The sequence below is a fragment of the Dromiciops gliroides genome, chromosome 4, assembly GCF_019393635.1.
Source record: "Dromiciops gliroides isolate mDroGli1 chromosome 4, mDroGli1.pri, whole genome shotgun sequence".
Taxonomy (NCBI): Eukaryota; Metazoa; Chordata; class Mammalia; order Microbiotheria; family Microbiotheriidae; genus Dromiciops; species Dromiciops gliroides.
In genome coordinates, this window is record NC_057864.1 from 285641716 (window position 1) to 285666104 (window position 24389).

Below are 24389 nucleotides of genomic sequence, written 5' to 3' on the forward strand. Positions count from 1 at the left end.
TTGCATACTTCCCCATTAGGTTTTGGTAGAGTTCATTTTAATTTAGACTAGCCTCAAGTCATGTCAACCAATGGAATTGTATGATGCTAACCAATTAGTTTGGATCAATGTATAAATGACCTGCTCCTATCAAGAGTGGATAAAAACCTTGACCATACAAGGGTCACTATCTTGTCTCAATCTTGGCTCATGCTCTCTTGGCTCTCTCTTGGCTTCCTGGACCTACTCCCATGATTCTGAATGTTGTCACTTGGTGCATGCTCTTAGATATATGGGCCTGAAGGCCTGAGACTATGAGGAAATTAGTGAGACATGTGGTCAATTCTTTACTAATATATAATAATAATTAATAATAAATGCTTACTGCCAAAAAGGTACAATAGCTATTAATATGTAAGTAGCAATTAATTTATAATGCACAATTTAGCACAAACAATTTAAAAAGCACACAAGTTTTTAAATTTTTTTAGTTTTATTACTGTAGCCTAAATTTTTATATTTTCTTTATATACTAGCAGAAACTACTTTAAATGTGAGATCATTGTTCATTGACTAGCCAATTGACATACATGCATGCACACATAAACACATATGCATATATATACACATATGTATATATGTATGTATATACATATACAAAATGACCCACATCAAGTAGAGAGAATATTTTCACCAGTCTCTTCCCTATAAGCTATTCTCTCAATAAATTCAACCAGAAGATTTTTTTAAATGTAGTAAGTAGAAGGATGTGTTATTGGTTCTCTTTGGACAGGCAAGAAGTTGGCAAAAATGTTTTCATTGTGCTCAAAGAGGCAACAACAACAAACAATTGATATGATATTTTTATTTTATTCTAACAAAATATTTGCCATCATTGGAACATAATGTCTGACACAAGGTCTTAATGGAAGATGGACTATCAATAAATGGTGAGGTACTCCTGCTGTTTCCATTTGCTTTGATTTTCTGAAGAGGACATGTGGAAAAAAAATAGATTGTTTCTCCTTTTGACAAGGAAATGAAGGGTTTTACAACTGAAATAATTTCTGAGTTCATTTATTCTTATCACTATGGGGACAGTTTTGCATTGATTACATATTTCAAGGAATTGTGATAATCTATTTTCTTTTTGTTAAAATAAACTGCTTCTTAAACCTCAACATGAAGCTTTTATTCCTACCTACAGTTTATTTTCACATTTATTCTTTCTTTCTCCTAATTTTCAAAATCAATTGCTCTGACCATTCAGTATTCTACAGATAGAAAGCCAATTATAAAAATGACGGCTACATCAATAATTAGTTAATCCTTGTCTGTTAAGATCTAATCAATTTAATTTTTTCTCTTTTTGATAAAGTCCAATGTTCATCACATCTAGGTCATTCTGCCTTCTTAAAGAAATTATGTATTATGTACAAGTTTGAAGAGTCTCAATAATATAAAAGTTTTTAATTCCTTTCTTTTTATGGACCTTGAGCTATATTTTCTTTTTGTTGGTTTTTTTTGAGCTATATTTTCTAAGACATATAACCTGAAAGAGAAATAACAATGCTCCCCTTGTATAAGCCCACATAATTCTTATCCCTTTTGGTCATTCGTTGTGAGTAATCTGTTGATAGACCTTTGAGGATAACTTTCTATTCTTCCTCCTTCAGGGCAACTCATAAGCAGGAGGTTACCTGTGGCTATAACCTTGGTCTTTTGCCTTACTTGATTAAAACATTCTGTGAGACAACCCCCATGAGATATGTCAATCATTTAGCTTAATTTTGTTTTCAAAGGTCTTTTGTCTGAGCAGTGGCTGAATGAATATATTGCTTTGAATATTCACCACATACAAAAAGCTGTTACAAAGTGTCTTAAAAACCAAAATTTTAATAAATTAACATTGACAGAATGAGAGATTGGAAATATGATAGTTGGATGAAGGAGAAGAGGGGGAGAGGGAGAGGGAGAAGAAGAGGGAGAGGGAGAGAGAGAGAGAGAGAGAGAGAGAGAGAGAGAGAGAGAGAGAGAGAGAGGAGGAGGAGGAGGAGGAGGAGGAGGAGGAGGGGGAGAAGGAGGTTAGAACGGTTATTTATTTCAAAGTAGTAAAATATTTTATTTCTTATCTCCAATTTTTATCTCTTTTAAGTATATGTCATTCATTTTTCTGCTCAGTAATAATATGTTGTGTGTGTGTGTGTATATATATATATATATATATATATATATTACTTATGGAAAAATTGTGCCATCACATTCACAGTTTAAATAGGTCCCCTTTCCCAATGTAAAGAGTTCCTCTCTTTAGCATTTGAAACTTTCAACAACCATATCCTTCTTGTATTCCTTATGCTTCTTATACTCTTTTCCTTTGGGTTCTGTGACATTGTATTCTTAGTTTTCTGCTCTCTCATCACTTACTATTTCTACGTTTCCTTCACTCCCCATCCTGCCTTTGACATTTAAGCATTATTTGCCCAAATTTCTGTCCTTGAAACTCTTAATTTTTTTTTTCTATATTTTCCTCTTTTAAAAATCTCATATATTACTATGGTGTCACTTATCAATTCTGTGCAATTGACTCTCAAATACAAATCTTTTACTCAATCATGGTTCATTTCATATGTCCATTACCCAGATAGTTACATTATAGGATAATAGATTTTGAACTGGGATTTACATTAGGGGTCATTTAGTTGATGTCACTCATTTTACATTATAGAATGGGTGCTCAAAAAGATTAAGAAACTTGCCTAAGAACATGATGTACATAATACTCATGATATATTATATAATAAATATCTGATTTAAACTCATGTCCTTGGAAAGAATATTTGGGAATTTTTCTACAAACTTCTACTTTCCCCATTCTGATGCACTAGTGAAGCAGTTCAACTCTATACTACCTCTTCTTTTGGGTATCTGGCCCCCATGTTATGCTATCACTGATCTAGCTCTGCAAAATACTAGCCTTAGATTACTCTCATTTGTAACAATTGGAATGATGCCACCTGCTGGAGACTTAATGTAGAAAAGCTCCGCCATGAGGCGAAGGTCTTTGAGGGCAATACCATTCCTCTTTTCTTTGGCGTCAGTAAGTGACGTTTGCTTGTGGGAGAAAGAAGTTGGAGTCTGGCGCTCTGACTCGCTCTCTTTCCTGTGGACTCTGGAGGAGAGCAGAGCTAGGAATGCTCTCTCCCTTTAATAGACAGATGAATGTAGGCCTTTCACTCTCTCTTTACCAAATTCTTATTCTCCTTAATAAATGCTTAAAATTCTAACTCCTGCTAAAGCTTATAATTTATTGGTGACCACTCATTAGATATTTTAGACAGAAGAGCTAGAATTTTAGCCTTAACAGATGGCTGACCACAAAGAGGAAAGCTGAAACCTCCATCTTCTGATCATCCTGTTGGGTAAGAAATTTCCTCTACCCTGGCCATTTAAACTGCTAAGTACCTTTAAATTTTCAAATGGACCTTTTAAACTCCCTCATTACCCTATTTTTGAGTTTAGTCTGTTTAACCAGACAAATGGGAGATAAGATCATGTTAATGCTTGGTTTTTGTGGATTTTCTATTTTTATTTTTATTTTTGTTAGAGGAGCCAGCAAGGTGCTCACACAAGGGAATATAAATACCCCCCCTCTCTCCCAACCATGCTTTTTCAGAGAAACCTATGATTCCTGCAGCTTTTCCAAGTTCTAACACTAATTGTTGCTCTAATTTTGTATGCCTGGAGGCAACGACCCACCCTCTAGAATCTTTTAATCCCCTAGCAGTGGTGGAGGGCCTGAGTTCAAAATCAAGTCTGATTCAAATTGCCCTGGTCCCTCCCCTCCTCTCCAGACCCCACCTTCTACCCCTAACTTGGCCAAGCCCCTTGATTCCCCTGCCAGGGAAGTCCAGAGATTAAATGCACATGCTCAGCTTTCTCTACCTACATTTGCAGCTTCAGGCTCAGCCCTTCCCCAGACTGGCTGTGCTTCTGACTCAACCTTAGAAAACTCTTTAAATTCCAGATATGCTCATTTTGTTCATAGTTTTGTTAATATGCTTTTGACTTTAATTAGTAACCTTATAAAGCATTTGTATGGTGAAAGAACTGACAGAAAATATAGAAGAGTTAAAGAAGAAAAACTTAAGCTGAATAAGAATGACAGTGATCATCATAGTTCAAGTCTCTGCTTCTTTTGCCATGGAAGGGTACATATTTTACAGAAATGTAGAAGTAAGCAGCAAGGTATTGATATGAGTAGTGGGTATTTTAGATACTGGAGTCAAAAGTGTTCTAAATTCACTGAGAGTAATAGTATCAGTTCAGAGGTTACATAGGATTTCTATGCTATTACATCTACATTTTGAAATTAATGGTATGGGTTTATTTTCAGATATTTTCATGCTTTTGAGATTGTGTTTTATACTTAGCTTTAAAAAAAGAGAACATTTGTAAAAGATTTTCATAGTTATATTATCAAATTTATATTTTATAATACTCTTATTAGTATTAATTTCATATTCATTTAGATTTCCCTAGTTTGAATTTCATTGTCTTTTATTGTTCCATGTGTATTTTCTTCTATTCATTCATCTATCTAATTTTGAAACATTGCAAGATGGTTTTAATTTCATAAAACAATGTTAATTCTAGGAGTATTGTGCTCCCATAGTCTGAGCTGTTTTTGCTATTTTTTTATCTCTCAACTGATTATTTGATCAAACTCTTTAAAGCATTTCCCTGGCAAATTGCTTGCCATGTCAAGTGTAAATTGATTCTAGAAGTATTATTTTTGATAAGCATATTCAAAAAAAAAAAGAGAGAGGGGAACATTTGTAAAAGTTTTCTTTTTTTCAAAAAAAAAGTTTTCTTTGAGATTGTGTTGTGCTTTAACTTGTATTTAAATATGTTCTGATTTTTCACAAAAGTAATTGTATACTCAGTAAAAAAAAGGGATATTATTTGAAATTGTTGCATAATTATATATTGTGTTCTGAGTGAAGATGTATTCACATTTTTTGCAATCATTTATTATCCTCAATTTTAAAATCCATATGAGACTTGGATTATGGGAACTTATCATTTAAGAAATTAATTGCCTTTATTCTGAGTTATCAGATGCCAATTTGCCAAGATACCATCCAGTCACAAGAAGAATACATGCAAGAGCAGACACTGAACTGTCACATGAGGGGAGACATGCATGAAGTCAAGATATGGCTGAGGGAATGGCTTTTGACAAATGTTGAGGTTGGATTCTCTTGATTTAATTTTTTTATTTTCTTTCTCTCACAATACTGTACAGATGGCTGGAAGTTTTGATCCCACCCATCTCATTTCTACACCTAGCTTCTATGCCCCCTCCTATATGCCTGATGCCATGGACATCTCAATCCCATGCATCTGATTAAGTCTGACTCAGGTTCCTCCAATATGTTTGGTGTTTAAAGTGGTATGGACATATATTCTATCCACCTATTTTAAGCCTGGCATACTGCATGGGCAGTATATATTGCTCAAGTGTGAGAATGCTCATATCCCATCATTTCTCTGTTCTTTTATGGTAAACCCCATAATTATCTCAGGTGTCATGATAAATACAGTGTTGAATTTGGCCTTGACATCTGTTACCAATGATATTAGTTCTTTTAATTTCTCATAATGGCATGAGGATAATTAGGCAGATGATGCAAAAAGTGATGAAACAAAGATAAAAATTATTTTTAAAAATTAATATAACAGCAATTGTCTTCTCAATTAACCCTCCACAAGGGAGGGATTATAGTAATATTAAGTTTTAGAGAATGTTTCAATTTTTGTTTTATTATATATTTCATGTGTAACAACTAAGATTCTGAATTCACTTAGACATGTTTTTGAGAACTTTCATTATTTGATTTGATTATTGACAAAGCTATTTTAAAGTTATATTAAGCTCAATTTTGTAGAAAAGATTCCTGTCTTATTATCAGCATCCATACATCAACCCCTGAAAGGACTTCCATTCCATGACTATACCTAGAGCACATCTGAGAAAGGACTTTCAGAGACTTTAAATGAATAGTTTTGTTTTGTTGTTGTTGTTTTTTTTCTTTTCTCTTTCTGTTATAATATACAACATCTGTAACATGTACTCTCTGCAGAGGCCCTCCCTTTGCAAGACTAATGTCTTTTTGTTTGTTTGTTTTTTTGTTTTTGTTTTTAGTGAGGCAATTGGGGTTAAGTGACTTGGCCAGGGTCACACAGCTAGTAAGTGTTAAGTGTCTGAGGCCAGATTTGAACTCAGGTACTCCTGACTCCAGGGCCGGTGCTCTATTCACTGCGCCACCTAGCTGCCCCACAAGACTAATGTTAAAGCGCCGGTTCATGAGGACAAAAAATTGCCCCTCTGGACAAAACTTTCCTCTCTCCCTTTTCTATATTGTTATTAACATATTGTTAGTTAGCATAGGTTATTATATTCTGTTATTTTTTACTGTTTCATCAAGGAAACACCCCATTTCTAGAAGAAACAAAGCAGGGACTGTAACAATTGGAATGACGCCACCTGCTGGAGACTTACTGTATAAAAGCTCCGCCATGAGTTGAAGGTCTTTGAGGGCAAGACCATGCATCTTTTCTTTGGCATCAGAAAGTGACGTTTGCTTGTGGGAGGAAGAAGGGGGAGCCTGGTGCTCTGACTTGCTCTCTTTCCTGTGGACTCTGGTGGAAAGCGGAGCTAGGAATGCTCTATCCCTTTAATAGATAGAGGAATCTAGGCCTTTCTCTCTCTCTTTACCAAATTCTTATTCTCCTTAATAAATGCTTAAAAGTCTAACTCTTGGGGCAGCAAGAGTTTAACCTCAATTGCCTCACAAAAAGAAAAATAGAAAAAAGTCTAACTCTTGCTAAAGCTTACAATTTATTGGTGACCACTCATTAGATATTTTGGACAGAATAGCTAGAATTTTAGCCTTAACACATTGTCCGCTGCTTTTACTCCTTTTCATATTACTGAAGAAAGATGGAGAAACCCAAGAAAACATACTGAATGTGTCCACTAAAAATTGTTAAATAAGCTCAACTGGGTCCTCACTACAATGAGGTAATTCTTTTATACCTCTGTAAAAAAAGTGGCTATCCCACTCACCACAGGAGCTTTTCCAAGCCTATTCATCCCTCCTCAAACCTCCTGTTGAGTGATATCCTCTGAAACTCTTAAATTGAGAACAATGCTTCATGTTTCAATTTTTAAATTTGAGGCAAAGGATCAATATTTACTTTCTTTTCTTTTTAATATCACTAATATTCACTGCCCCCCCATGTTTTATTCTTCAACCTTTTCATGGATGAAAATATAGCCCTTCTCCTTTCCAAGGTAAACTACATTGCATACATGAATCACCCTATTCTTTATGTTTTCTCCAGTAGATTGCCCCCTCCATTGTCCTCATGCTCTTAATCTTCAATCTTTCCCTGTCTACTGACTAGCCACTTCCCTGTTACCTGCAACAGAAAAAAAAAACCACAATCTTTTCTTTATGATCTTCAAAAAAAATAATCAAATTCTCATTTGATCTGTACATTGCTACAATCAGCCTATATATCTCCTTTTGTGGCTAAACTTTCTTGAACTTCCCATAGTCACTCACCACTGAGCATCCTCTCCTTGATATTCTCTTCTCTCTAGGTGTTAGTGACACTGTTTTGTCCTGATATTCTTCCCCTCTCTCTGATTGTTATTTCTTCATCTTCTTTGATGGATCTCCATTTAAGGCACATTGCTCAACACTGAATTCCCTCAAGTCTCTGGCCTGGACCTTATGTTTTTCTCCCTCTATACTATCACAGTTAACAGTATCCTTAGCTCCCATGGAATTAGTTATAATTCCTATATAGATGAATCTCTAGTCAAGACATAGTCTTTCTCTTGATGTCTAGTCTGGCATCTCCAGCTGAATATTGGACCTCTCAAATTGGATGTCAGATAGAAATTTTAAAATCAACATGTGACTGTCTGAACTAATTAATTATTCTACCAATTCTATCCTATTCCTAATTGCCTTCTAACTGGGTGAGGATATAACCCTCTAGCCAGCTACTGAGGCTTGCAAAGTAAGCTTAATTCTCAAAATGTCTTTTTTTTTCTTTTTTAAATCAATCATATATTTTTTTTTTTTTTTTTTTTTGCGGGGCAATGGGGGTTAAGTGACTTGCCCAGGGTCACACAGCTAGTAAGTGTTAAGTGTCTGAGGCCGGATTTGAACTCAGGTACTCCTGAATCCAGGGCCAGTGCTCTATCCACTGCGCCATCTAACTTCCCCAAAATCAATCATTTTTAACTATGCAAATATTTAATTCAGGAAACTTTGCACTTAGGGTGTATATGACATTTAAAATCAGAATTATACAAGCAAATTAAACCATCAGAAAAAAAGAATATCAAATTAGTTTAAAAAGTAATGTACTTCATTCTTTTTTCTCACCTTAAAAGCTCATCATGTCCAGCTTTATTAGAGCAAAGGTGGGGGCTCATATATCAAATAATTGTTATCTGATTCTTACATTTATTGGAACAAAACAACAACCCACATTTTAGGAGAGAGAGAGAGAGAGAGAGAGAGACAGAGACAGAGACAGAGACAGAGAGACAGAGAGAGAGAGAGTGAGCACATTATTCAGGAACTAAGAATTTCACTACCCAATGATCATAAATGATGATTTATGTATGATTTCCTCATTGTGTATACTGAAACCTAATTCAAAGCTTCCTACCCCCATCCCCTATCCCTGTTCCAGACATTCATTCCAAATATCTTAATATTTAAGATATGGCAGACCTCCAGAATTTGAATGTTTAGTTCCCCTGTGTATGCTGTCTCACTGTTTTTTGTTTTGTTTTGTTTTTGAGTTGAATTCTATCAGAGAGTGAACTGAAATATCCATTAAGATAGTGACCACTTTAGCAGAAGCCCAAGGGTCAAATCTCAAAAGTAAAATAAATAACTGTGATTTAAAAAAAGGGCAATGTATCCCCTAGGTAAAAATTAGATTTATTTTACATAATGCAATTTTTCATTTAAAACTTGTTTTCCTGTTCTCTTAATTCTAACTCATCTCACCATCAATATTTCCTTAATGCTAATATTTAACTTTCTTCTTGTTCTGTTCCTTTAATGATTACTAGGTAGCACATTTAATAATGACTTGGGTCATGGCTATTTAGGGGCTTATTTGGAATAGTTCAGCCATCAAAATTGGCAAATGTCAATTAGATTGTTAATAACAAATACATTGTCCCTATGAAGATAGTGAGATTGAAGCATCAAAGTCTTGCTAATATTTACAAATTAACATATCTCATTTATTAGCCAAACATGTGCTCTAAGCTGTAAAAAAAATAAAATCAATTTACAGCATTTAGTTTAGCTTTTATTTGTGAATTCTTCCAATACCTTAAATACATCCCTACTAGCAAGTTTTTTCTTAGAGAGTATTCCTGCTATCATAATATATTTCAGATAATACAAAGGGGAACTTTTTATCACTTTTATACATGTTCAAAGTGACATCTTAAGATGTCTAGCATAATGATTTTGTATTTTGTGAAGTGTCAGTCAATTGCTTTTTAAAAAATATATGTTGAATATATTCTTTAAAAAGTAGCCACTGATTGATAAATACAATTTTAGGGTAGTTATTAATTCTTTCTTCATATATGTGATTTGTGTATGTGTGTGAGCATGCATGTCAATATGTCAATACACATATATGCTATATGAGAAGCATTGCAAAAGCGAAGCACATTTTTATAAGTTTACAAAGCTAAGATCAATGTTATTGAGTAGTAATACAGCTGAGAAAATAATATTAATAATAAATAATATTAAACTAGAATGTGGAGAAATACTTTATCAAAGGAAATCATTTTAAGAAATTAATTTATAGCAATAGTATGTATATACATATACTTTACACATACAGATACACACATACACATACATCTATACATAAATATGCATATGTACATCTATTAAATATATAGATATGGATATAGAGATAAAGATAGACATAGATACAGATATAGATATAGATATAGAAATTCAAATTAACCCCGCCCATCAAACACATATCCTCCAAGAAAGCACTGTAACCAGCCCTGGTGATAATGTGTGTCTAATTTATATGTTCAGAGTATGTAAACATGAATAATATATTAATGCCTGACAGTTGTACAGAAGGAAGAGAACAGCCCACATGTCCAGATGAATGTCTGGATTATACCCTTCTGGAGAATTCTTCCTCTTTTTGCTTTGATTTTTCTTGTTTTGTTTCTGAAATTATAACTTCAGAGTTGGTTGTGTTGTTTCAGCATCTTCACATAGGAATTTTAATAGAGACATCTACAAAATATAGATTTATTAGAAGTTTGTTAGCAAAAGCAATCTCAGAGCATCTGGAGGGGCCTTAGAATGCAATTCTCTCCAAAGGACACTTAGCTCCATAACAGAAAGGTGTACTCCAGAGTACAATTAAAATAACAAACCTAATGTGGTCTAAGAGCACTCTGTGAAGTCAAAGTCTGAAAAAGTCTAATTTAAAGTTTATCTTACCATTTTCCACTCCCATTTAATGCTCATTAAAGACCCTCATTGATAAAGTTAAATTGATTCTGCACTAAAATTCTATGATATTTTACAAAGTTAATGTGATGATATCTGATTATTCAGATTTGGGGTACTATAAACACTGTATTACAATTAAAGTTGAAGATAAACTTTCTCTGCTTTGTATTTTTTTAACCTATAGGCACACTCATTAAAATATAAGTATAGGGGGCAGCGAGGTGGTGCAGTGGATAAAGCACCGGCCCTGGATTCAGGAGTACCTGAGTTCAGATCCGGCCTCAGACACTTACTAGCTGTGTGACCCTGGGCAAGTCACTTAACCCCCATTGCCCTGCAAAAATTAAAAAAAAAAAAAAAAAAAAATATAAGTATAAGTAAATGGAAACTAAAATAAACAAATGAAACTAAAATGAAATATATTGGATATCAGTTAAGAGTTAATAATACAAAGCAATGTAAGAAAATTAGCAAGGTATTATAACTGTCATGTGAAAGAAAATGCATATTTCAATAAAAAAAGATAATTTCTGACTTTAGCTAATAATGAGTCAGGTATTATGGGAAGGGAAGGCTATCTTCTAAGTTTAGATCATTACCTCTTTTTTTCATGGTTGTGCTATGCATAAATATTGATCTAACATATTATCCTTTCACGGAGATGAACCTGGATGGTTGACAGTTGTTAGTGGGTCAAAAGCCCTATACAAGTGGAATCTACCCAACTTGTAAAGTTGCCTTGCTCTTACTCCCTTCTGTGTACTCATTCTGATCCAGTGCTGTTATTTTCATTTGGCACTCATCCTAACTCCATGTATTTCAACTGACTGTCCCAGTGCCTAAAGTGCTCTCCCTCCTCAACTTACCTCCTGGTTTCCCTGGCTTCTTATACCTACTGCAAGAGTTCTTTTGCGGTCCCTCTTCCACAGCTAGTGCTTTCCCTCTCAGATTATCTTCTATTTACACTCTATACATATTTTATATACAGATCTTTTTCCTTTTGTTTTTTTTTAAAGTTGCTTCCCCCATTAGTGTAAAAGCAGCTTGAGGTCAAGGCTTCTCTCTCTCTCTCTCTCTCTCTCTCTCTCTCTCTCTCTCTCTTTTTCTTGAAATTGTGCTGATTGTTTTGATTGTTTCAATACAATCCAGAGTCTACTGGAAGAAACCATATTCATAAATAAGTGTTTTATCAAAGCACTGAAACAAGAAAAAATATTACCCAAAGTATGACATGCACTTGACTTACTATGTATTGAACTCAAACATTACTAAATACATAGTCAATATACAGGACAAATTTCACCCTGAATTATATAGGTAAAGAGAAACACTTCAGATTACCTTTGGGAAATTGCTAGCTCTTTTACTGACTTCACACTAAGGCCCATTTTTTTCTTTTCTTTTTTTAATCTTAATAGTATATTTTCGGGGCGACTAGGTGGTGCAGTGGATAAAGCACCGGCCCTGGATTCAGGAGTACCTGAGTTCAAATCCAGCCTCAGGCACTTGACACTTACTAGCTGTGTGACCCTGGGCAAGTCACTTAACCCCCACTGCTCCGAAAAAAAAAAAAAAAAAAAAAAAAAAAAGTATATTTTCCAGTTACATGTTAAGATAGTTGTCAACATTTCTTTTTATAATATTTTGAGTTCCAAATTTTTCTCCCTCCTTCTCCTGCCTCCCCTTTTCCCAAGACAGAAAGCAATCTGATATGTTATATATGTACAATCACATTGGGGGCAGCTAGATGGTGCAGTGGATAAAGCACCAGCCCTGGATTCAGGAGTACCTGAGTTCAAATCTGACCTCAGACACTTGACACTTGCTAGCTGTGTGACCCTGGGTAAGTCATTTAACCCCCATTGCCCCACCAAAAACAAACAAACAAACAAAAAATCACATTAATTATATTTCTGCAGTAGATATGTTGTGAAAGAACAATCAGAACAAGAGGGAAAAACTCAAAAAAGAAATAAGTAAAAATATTATGGTTCAATGTGCATTCAGATTCCCCAGTTCCTTTTTCTCAATGTGGAAAGCATTTTCCATCATGAGTCTTTTGGAATTGTCTTGGATCATTGCATTGCTGAGAGGAGTGAAGTCCATCACCATTGATCATTATACAATGTTGCTTTTTCTGTGTACAATGTTCTCCTGGTTCTGCTAACTTCACTTAGCATCAGTTCACTTAAGTCTTTCCAGGTTTGTCTGAAGTCTGCCTCCTCATCATTTCTTATAACACAGTTGCGTTCCATCACATTCATATATCAGAACTTGTTTATCCATTTCCCAATTGATGGGCATCCCCTCATTTTCCAATTCTTTTAAGACCCATTTTTAGTAATACAATTCTACTTGTGTTATTTTGTAGCTGTGGGTCATAAAACTACAATTTCTGATGGATTAAAAATAATCATTCAGAGGCTGATGGAAAGGCACATATTGAGTAGTATAGGATATAGCACAAGAAAAAACAAAACAAAACAAAGAAACAAAAATACCACAAAGAACATGTGGAGTAAAGGATGACATCTGGGAAATGTGTGATTCAAAAAGAAGATGATCTGGCCCTGTGGCAAGAGAAAACCAATACACAGTAAACTGAAAGATATTGTCTGTGCTCCACAAGTATACTTTCTTTTTTATTTTTATTTTTTTTATTTTTAGTGAGGCAATTGGGGTTAAGTGACTTGCCCAGGGTCACACAGCTAGTAAATGTTAAGAGTCTGAGGCCGGATTTGAACTCAGGTACTCCTGACTCCAGGGCTGGTGCTCTATCCACTGTCCCATCTAGCTGCCCCTACAAATATACTTTCAATGTTAACAAAATGGGAGAAAGTTATCTACTATGTTGTGTAGGTCCTCTCTGATGCATTTTCTTAGGAGAACTGGAGAAGGTTGCACAAGCAGAATAGGAATGAATGTATTTTAATTGGTATTGTAGATGGAACACTGAAATCAATGAGACCATATTAATATTTGGATATGTTTAAGTATACATACAGTCACATGCACACACACCTTCTCATTCTGCCTAGTTGGCAGATATTTGTATACCTACATCTGCAGGTTATTTGATCAGGAAACCTAAAAGAGGAGGAGAGCCCATTATTTCTCAAAGGAGCTCTTTCCATTATTGAATGGCTGCATTTTTTTGTTTTTTGCTTTTTTTACTTAAAGTCAATCCAGTTATGAAAGAGAAATTGCTTAATAAATAGGTGTGCCCCCAAATGGTTTACCTGCCTGGTTTTTATCTTCCAAATCCAATAGCCCTCCACATGTAGTTTTAGGTACCATGGTTTAATTAATATATAATAATTTAGAAAATGTTTATAGAAGGGCAAACAGGACAGGAAAAGGTGTTGGGTCTATGATATACAAAGATAGGTTTAGTTAAGCTGAAAAAAAGTAGATCCATGGGTGTATATATAATTAAATTATGTGAAGTACTGTCCTGAGGAAGATGGATTAGACTTATTAAATTTGGCCCCATAGGGAAAGATAAGAAATAATGTTTGGAAGTGCCAAAAGGTACATTTAAGCTTGGTTTTAGGAAAAAAAAAAAAACTGGTCTGGGCAATGAGGGTTAAGTGACCTGCCCAGGGTCACACAGCTAGTAAGTATCAAGTGTCTGAGGCCGGATTTGATCTCAAGTCCTCCTGAATCCAGGGCCAGTGCATTAACCAATGTGCCAGCTAGCTGCACCCCCCCCCCAAAAAAAAAAAAAAACAACAACAACTTTCTAACAATGAGAAATATCGAACAGGCTACCTTATAAACAGCTTGAATCTCCCTCATAGGAGTTCTTCTGGCATGGTCTGTATAAATACTTCCTCAATTTGTTATTATTTATTAGTAGTTTCTTTTTAATATGTTTTGGGCCTCTGAGGTCCTTTCCAGCTTTAAATCTATAATTCTGTAGATCACTGAATCTCAGAATTTGAGAAAATCTCAAAGGTCATAGTATGCCTCATCCTACCCACCCACCTGAAAAATTAAGATTCCCTTTACAATATACATGTCAAGTTGTTATTCATGTCTGCTTGAAGTTGCCTAGTGAAGGGACATCTAAGGCTTCCCAAAAAAGGTCATTACACTTTGGAGTACAAGTCTAATTTCATTTCTTTTAAATTTCACTCACAACTCTTAGTTCTTACCATAGGCAAAAACAGAATTTGACGTCCTTCAAAACTTGAAGACATTTATCATCATCTCCTAAAATAATTTTCTCCAACCTAAGCATATTCAAACCCTGCAATTGATTCTTATATGAGATAATTTCAAAGCCTTTGGCCATCTTTTTTGAGCAGAAACACAAGAATCCATCTCAGCACAACTTCCTTCTTCCCTTTCCTTCCCTCTTAATGTACAGTTACATGTGAATGACTGAGTTTAGCAAATTGTTTTATGACTGAATGAGTTATTTACTTGACAGGATTATCTTTGTCACTGCTTCCTTTTGTTAAAATAACTTAGAGTGTGTGTTATAACTATATAGTAAATTGACTCCAATTAATGCAATTCTTTTGAATATACCCAAGGAAATTATTTCCAAGACACTATTGTTATTTGGTAAAATCTCATTTCTAGAGTAACACATGGAATATGAAAAAAACTTAGACTGCTCCTTAAAAGTATTTTTAAAATAAATTGTTGAGAAGATGCAAATTTGGTATACTACATATTTTTCATAACTTGTACCCATATTTGTTTATGCTAATATAAGAATTTATTAATGATCTGAAGCTCTTAAAAACTAATTCAGTTGTATTGGCTTCTGGAATCGAATAGCCTTGATTTCTTATCAGCTGACATTTACACATATGCTATCTTTCTGTGCATATGTTCTGCTTCCTAAACTGATTAATATGTCATTCCATATGTCTATAATGTAGTATCTTACCTTGCTCATAGTAGGAACAACCTGAATTCCTGCTATTTATTTTTCTCTGTTTGGAATAGGTCAGCTGTGATATTGCCTGAATTCTAGAAGTTGTAATAGAGGAACTATAAGGTCTTGTCTATGGTTTCATGCTTCTTTATTTATAACTATGCATTTTAGTAGAGAAAATGATATGGTTTTACACAAAATGAATTTTTAAAAATCTTGGGCAGGAAGCAGGAGAGTACTGCATTATGTGGAATAAATTACATTGACTAAATTTTCCACCCAGTTGTCATGGTAACCATCATATTTCCCATAATGCATAGACAATTAAGTGTTAAAGTAGTTTTTTTTTTTTCCATGATAGGATACTAACATCAAGGCTGATACGTTCTCTTACTATGACTTTAGTGAACAATAAAAATCTTATTCTCATCAATCAGCATATAATTCCACTGTTATTCTTTTGGGTCACAGTATGCATACTTAAAGTAAAATGTCCACAAGGCAATTGGAAGAAATTGTTGGCATAAATCCTTCCTAAACAGGCCCTACCAAGAACCAGAGTGGTCCTCTGGCACCATGATTTTGTATATAGTACTGAGTCATCTCAGTAGTATCCTAGTAAGTAGCTGCTAGTGCAGCTAGGTAATTCACTGGATGGAGTGTCAGGCCTGAAGTTAGGAAGACTCATCTTCACAATTCAACTTTTACCTCAGACACTTACCAGCTGCATGACCCTGAGCAAGTCACTTAACTTGTTTGCCTCAGTTTTCTCATCTACAAAATAATCAGGAGAAGGAAATGATAAACCATTTCAGTATCTTTACTAATAAAACCCCCAATAGAGTCACAAAGTGTAAGATGACTCAAATAATTGAAAAACAATGGTTTCCTATTCTGTCCAGTAACATTGAAAAATTTTAATTGCATGGACCCTTCATTATTCATTAAGGCTTCATCTCCCTCTTTGAAATATCCATACCTAAGGCTTAATTGGACAAGGGATAATCAACAAGTAAGGGAAATGTTCATTTTCCTTAGACGGTTATAAAATCTAGTACATATATATGTATATGTATATACATATATATGTTTGTGTGTATATGTGAGTGTGCATGTGTGTATGTAACATCTATGATATATAGTATATATAATGTGTAAGTATATATGTAATTATTTCATGAGCATATGTGGATATGCTGTATTCATAGCTTCTTCAAGATAAACTACAAATCTCTTTTGTTCATGTTCCTCAAATAAAGTATTTTAAGATATGCTTATGTTACTTATCATCGTTTCTTTATATAACAAACAACTACTTAGAGTTTAAATCATGACCAGTCATCATATTTATTGTCCTTCTCCAAAGCTCTTTCAGAAGAGAAAAAAAAGGAGAAATTTTTCAAAAGGGATTCAGAACATTCTATATACACACACACACATACTTGCATACATATGTACTATATATAAAAATAGAATTATATATATAGTACATATATATTTGCATTTCAGTATTTATATTTTATATCATCACATTAAAGTTAATTTATACCTATACCCTCTATGTATACTTCTTTCTACCCAAATAGAGATAAATTTCTCAAGAGTTATAAGTATTATCTTCACCTATAGGAATAAAAACAGTTTACCTTTATTGAATAACATTTTTTTTCTATGTTCCTTTTTATATTTTTCTTGAGTCTTGTATTTAAGATTAAATTTTCTGTTCATTTCTGGTCTTTTCATCAGGAAAGCTTGAAAGTCCCCTATTTTATTGAATACCCACCTTTTCCCCTGAAAGATAATGCTAAATTTTGCTGGGTAGCTAATTCTTGGTTGCAGTCCAAACTCCTTTGCTTTCAGATCCTGTCAAAGCTGCTGCATCCTGTCTAATCCTGACTATGGTTCCATGATATTTAAATTGTTTCTTTTTGGCTGCTAAGAGTATTTTCTCTTTCACCTGATAATTATGAAATTTGGCTATAATATTCCTTTGAGTTTTCATTTTCTGACGTCTTTCTGGAGGTGATCAGTGAATTCTTTTAATGACTATTTTATCCTCTGATTCTAGGATAGAAGGGCAGTTCTTGATAATTTTCTCGAATATGGTGTTGACTTTTTTTTTTTAAAATCATGGCCTTCAGGTAGTCCAATAAATCTTAAATTATCTCTCTTGGATCTATTTTCCATGTCAGTTTTCTTTCTATTGAGTTATTTCACATTTTCTTCTATTTTTTTTTCATTCTTTTTATTGTTTGACTGATTACCTGGTGTCTCAAGGAGTCATTAGCTTACATTGGCCAAATTCTAATTTTTAAGGTGTTATTTTCTTCAGTAAGCTTTTGTACCTTCTTTTCCATTTGGCCAATTCTACTTTTTAAGGAGTTGTTTTCTTCAGTGGATATTTTTCCCGTTTGAACAATTTTATTTTTTTAAGGAATTGTTTTCTTCAGTCAATTTTTGTGCTTCCTTTTCCAATCTACTGACTCCTTTATCATAATTTTCTTGCATAACTTTAATTTATTTTCCCATTTTTCTTCTACCTCTCTTAATTGTTTTTTAAAATCCTTTGTGAGCTCTTACAAGGTTTTTTAGTCTTGAGACCAATTCATTTTCCCCTTTGAGACTTCACATTTAGTCATTTTGACAGTATTGTCCTCATCTAAGTGTGTGTTTTGGTCGTCCCTGTCACCATAGAAGCTCTCTAAGATAAGGGTTATTTTCTGTTTCTTACTCATATTTTAGCCTGTTTTGTGACTATTAAAGTTGAGGTCTCCTCCTGGGGCAAAGTGGCCACTATTGCAAGCTTCTTATGTTGGGAGTCAGGGACCTGATCACTGGCTTTCTGCTCTGAGGCCTCAGGGGCTCAGAGATTCCTCATGGCTCTGAACATTCTCTCAGTGCTGAGATGGCTTGGCCTAGTTGTACCTGTCCTGTGGGTGGTTCTCTAGCTGGCACTTTGCACCTCAGACATGGCAGGGCTGGGGGGGGGGGGTTGTCTTACAACCGTCCTGCTGAGCCAGGACTGAGTGGCCTAAGCTGCTTATCTGTGCTGCGGCCAAGAGCCTCCTAATGACTTACACAGACACCCTCCATGCTGTACTGTTCTCTCCTTTCACCCAAGTGAGACAGATCTTTCCTGAAGTCTTTCAAAATTATCTTAAGGTAGAATAATGTTTCACTCTGTAATTTTGTAGGTTATGTACCTTCAGAATCTTTTTAGAGTCTTGATTTAACTTTTTTTTTTCCCCCTGAGGGAAACTTGGGAGAGCTCAGCCAACTTCCTGGCTTCTCCCTGACAACTTGGTTCCCAGTGGGAATTAGTATTTAAATTTTGAAATAAATGCTACCTTTAATTTTCCCAAAATTCAAAAGAAAAGTTTGAAGATTGCTGGTCATCTAGTTGATGCTTACATAATGGTTTATAGTTTAGCATTACAGATTTGAGGGTAACAATAGCTTAATGAGATAATGAATATAAGTATACCATTTTGCAAAAGAGGCAGTTGAGACTATTAGAGGTTAAAATGCCTTTCTTAAGTTCCCAATCAGTGGCAAAATCAGTATCACAATCAATGGTTTTAGTTGGAAAAATGGGTATTTCTTTGAGATACATAATGCTAAAAAGTTCATAGGATTTAGAGCTGAAAGGGACCTTAGAAATAACTGAGTCCTACATCTTAATTTTAGAGATTAGGACCTAGCTTCTCAAATTGTAGGTTTTGACCCCATATGGGGTCATGTAACAATGTGAGATCATGAATAACTTGGCAACTGTAAAAGGTTATGTATACCTTATTTATATATCTATATACCTGAGGTCGCATAAATATTTCTCAGGTGAAATGGGGTCATGAGTGGAAAAAAGTTTAAGAAGCCCTGGAATTGGAAACAGGCTCTGAAAGGGAAACTATTTTGCTTAATGTCACATATTTAATAAGTGGGGGATGTAAACCTAAGTAATCTGGGTGAAGATTCAATACTCTTTTTATTAAAATATACTGATAATTAGTTGAATCCTAAAGTAGGTATTAATAAAGGAGCCTTTTTTTTTGCAGTCATTCCCACCCCCACCCCCACATCTAAAGGCAGCTGAGAAATGCTTCCACTAAGAATTGGTCAAGAAATGCCTTTTGGCCATTCAGAATTCCTTGAAGAAAAACAACTTGATGGCTAGTGGCTCTCCCACTGAATTATGTAATACTCTATTACATAAATAATGAATAAATGAAACCTCATTAATTTAGCCTCTAATGATTTTTAAGTTTAGTAAGTATTAAGGCTAAGTTTATCTTTTCAAAACTTATGAAAATGCAGTCACATGAATATTGTCAATGAAAATACTAGGAATACTTAGCCTACTTAAGTGAAAAAAGTTTTCAAGTAGTTTAGACAAATTCAATATAATTTTTAAAATATCCATTCCTTATTGCATAGTTTCCTAAGGGAATATTAGATACATAATTTATTTCAAGTTACTACAATATTTGACAATAGTTACTACTTATAAAATATTTCTTTTATAAATTTAATCATACATATTTCAATTTCATCTAAATTTTATATTTTATTATATTAAATATCAATCAACTTATAAATATATGCCTTTAGTCCTTACCCATCACCCATATTCTCAATTCTATTACTTTTTATTGTTATGTAATTTGACTATCCAGCTCAGAACCTACATGTTTAAAGCTAATATTGTTTTTGTACCCCCTCCCCTTCTAAAACAAGCTTTCTTTCCTATCTCCTCCATTTATGCCAGTAGCATATTATTGTCTCCATTCAAAGGCTCCAAATTATAGAATGAAAATTTTCTCTTCTTTTTATTAACATATATTATCTTTTATTTTTCTATGGCTCTTAAATTTCTCTTAGATTTCTCTTTTTACTGCCATTATTATAGCATAAGACCTCACTAACTCACCACTATTACAAATGATTCTTAGGTAATGTTTCCTAAAATAATGTTGATAGCAAGCTACCTATTGTTCAATGTACCCATTTGATCTTATATATATATACACACACATATTTATATATGTATAGATACACACATATATACACTGAGAATTACACAATTTACTGAGAAATGATTCCCCATCCAGTCCCCTCTTTCCCAGACAAATGAATTGCCTGGGGCTGACTGTCTTTGTCATTTCCAGACTCTTGATGGACTTATGGACCTTCCCCCAAGAAACTTGTCCCCTCCCAATGTTCCCCACCTTATTCCCTGCACTTTATGTTATTATGTAAAAAGGGTCCACCTACATTAAGTAGTTTCTATTCAGAGTCAGTAATGCCCATACTTAACTTAGGAGCTGTTCTATTATTTCTTTTGTCAAAGGTTCATTTACATTAAATAGTTATATGTCACTCTGGAGCGATCTTTTGGTTCCCTTTTTGTTCTGTTCCCCCATAAAAGCCCTGTCTTCTGTTCCCATCTTTGGGTATTCCTAGCTTCAGGAGCTTTGTGATACCATGAACTATAGTTCCTCTGCCAAGATTAAAGACCTTATTTCTCCTATATTGATTGTTTCCTTAATTTCCAGGTTAACAACACACACTCACACACTTTATATTAGATATATGTGTATATATACAAATATGTATAAATATATATACATATATGTGTATATACACACATATACACAATTAATATTGGCTATAATACCAATAGGTGCATTCAAGATTTGTATTAAAACTCAGAATTGTCTTTTGCCTCTTTTTGCATCTCCAGTGCTTAGCGCAATCCCTGACACATAATAGGGATTTCATAAATATTTAATGGGGATAATTGATCAGTCCAATCTTATCTCCCACTACCACCTAACACAAATCCTCTAGTAATCAATCCACTTTTTGTTGATCTTGGGTATATGCAATTTTTGTTGAGTAAAAAGTCATGCATATCATCTCAACTGGAAGATATCCTAGCTGCCCAACTTCAATAACCACAATCTTACTTGTCTGTCAAGGAACAATTCAAATGACTCCCTCTTAAAGGAAGTCCTTTTTCATTGTTCTGATTTACACTGATTTTTTTTCTTCTTTGAATTCTTCTAGAATTTAGAGATTGTACCATTAATCAATGTTTATTGATCACCTACTATTTCCAGACACTGTGTTAAGCACTAAGGAAGCAAAAAAGGGTAAAAGATAATGTTTGCCCCAAAGGAATTTGCAGCCTATTGAAAGAGAGAACAGACAAACAAATATAGACAAAGCATAGAGGATAGATAGGAAGCAATTAATAGAGGTAAGATACTAGAATTAAGAGAAGAAAGTTATTAGAAAAAAAGAAGAGGTTTTAGTTGGGACTTAAAGGAAGGCAGGGAAGTCTCTTAGTGGAAAGGAGGAGAGAAAGTATTCTAGCTATGGGGCACAACCAGAGAAATATGTCCTGCCAAGGTAGATGGAGTGTCTTTGTAGAATAGTCAGGAGACCACTATCATTGAATCAAAGAGTACAGGTTGTGGAGAAGTGTGTAACAATATTGGGAACATAGCTAGGGACTAGGTTTTTTAAATCTTTAAATGCCAAGGAGAAGATTTTATTTTTGATCCTGGAGGCGATACACAGACACTGAAGTTTTTGAGAAGGGAGATGAAGTGATTTGATCTTAACTTTATGATAACTTTAGTCACTGAGTGGAAGATGGATTAGACAGAAAAGAGAGTTGAAGCAGGCTAACCCACAAGCAGGCTATCACAATAGGTTGGGTGTGAAGTGGTACACTAAAGTGAGTGATAGCAATGTCAGAGGGGAGAAGAGGGATATTATTGTGAGATGTTGCAAAAGTGATATACATAGTCTCAGAGCCAGATAAGTCTAGTTTTAAGGCCCACCTATGATACATACTAGCTATGTGACCCTGGATAATACACTTAACCTCTTAGTGATGTGAACAATTCTCTAAGATGCTAAGTTGCAGAAAAGATACATGCCTGCATTGCTAGAACATTAGTTGCCTCATCTGGGAGTTCTCTATACTTATAAAACTATAGGCACAATCCTTATCTTTTATTATTCTAAAAAATAGCACATTATTATTTGCAAGGGGTATTATTCTCCTGTAATTTTATTCTGTCTTCTCTCCTAAAGTAGACTATAAGCTTTTTGAGGCTCTAGACTGTAGTTCTTCCACATCCCTCTCCCCCTTTAAAAAAAAAAAAAAGCCTTACATCATATAGTACAGTGATAAGAATGGAAAGGCAACTTAACATTTGACTAGACTCCATATGTTTGAGTATTTCACTTTATTTATTTATTTATTTATTTATTTATTTTTTTGCGGGGCAATTGGGGTTAAGTGACCTGCCCAGGGTCACACAGCTAGTAAGTGTTAAGTGTTTGAGGCCAGATTTGAACTCAGGTACTCCTGAATCCAGGGCTGGTGCTCTATCCACTGCGCCATCTAGCTGCCCCTGAGTATTTCACTTTAAATGGTTACAATTAATTTATAGTCCACTAATATAAACATCAACATGATCAGTCATGTTGGTTCATTGTTATCCTTTGTTCTCAAAGAGGACCAAAATGACATCACTATATTGGTGTCCACATATAGTATGTCTGACTGATTGATCAGAATACTATAACCTCAGAAGGCTCTACCACAGGCACGACACAAATAGTCCACATAAACATGTGGAGTAGAGATGTCTCTAAATGTGCACATCTACTTTTGAGCTACTGCAATTCTGCTTTGTTCATAGGGAATAATGTCTTCTTTGATTCAGGCATGCCATGCTGGATCTATCTTAGACATCCTCTCTAAGCTAAACAGTAATATTAAATAAAAGTGGTGGCCTCCAGGAAGACAACTACCAGGAAACATAATGTCAACAGATTTGAGTCCTTCTCTTAGTGCAAATAGCTCATTGCTAACTCAGAGGGAAAGTTGAGTCAACACGTGGTTAGCAACAGAAGAGAAGAAAAGCAGCGGAAGCTTTCAGATATTTGGCGAAAAGAACTGCATTTACTCATCTAGGCCAGAATATTCATAAACATTGAGATTAATTTTATGAAAATGATGTGGAAATTCAGAAGATGCTAAATGAAAATCTATAACTCCACAGGATCTTTGACCTATAAATAGCCTTCAGGTCTTCATAAAATCACTTTGGATTGTTATTAGCAGAGTAAAACTGAATTTCATCTGTCTTTACTGGACTAAACTTTGATTGCACTTATGTTTTTGATAGAGTTAATGCTGCCTTCTTAGAGACAGATGAACCATCAAGCTGGTAAATCCTCTCTCATACTAGTGTTTTGGTTAGCATCATCTGAATTTCCCCATCATTTCCATAAATACGGTCTTGATGAATGTGAATATTCTGGCCTAGATGAGTAAATATAGTGCTATACACCAAATATCTTTTTTTTTTTTTTGGTGAGGCAATTGAAGTTAAGTGACTTGCCCAGGGTCACACAGCTAGTAAGTGTTAAGTGTCTGAGGCCGGATTTGAACTCAGGTCCTCCTGAGTCCAGGGCTGGTGATCTATCCACTGTGCCACCTAGCTGCTCCTATACACCAAATATCTTAAAGCTGCCCATTCCTTTTCTGTTCCACTATTGACAACTGTATGTTGGTTCAGCTTCCTTCTGAGTTAGCAACATATTTTTTCCTACTCAGAGAAGCTCTCTAATCTATTGACATTAAGTGTTCTGGGAGCCTTGGGACTGCCACTTTGGTTGAATGTGAACATTTAGCTTGAAGAGGAAAAGTTTATAATCAATCCAGCACTTTGCACCACAGATTGCCTTCATCACTTTCACATCCTGTCTGTTTCTTCTCCTTATAATGACATATTCTATTAAATGCTAATGTTTACTGCAATAATGCATCAGCAATGTTTTATTGACTTTAGGTAAATGAAAGACAGAGTTGTTAATGAGAAATTCATGAG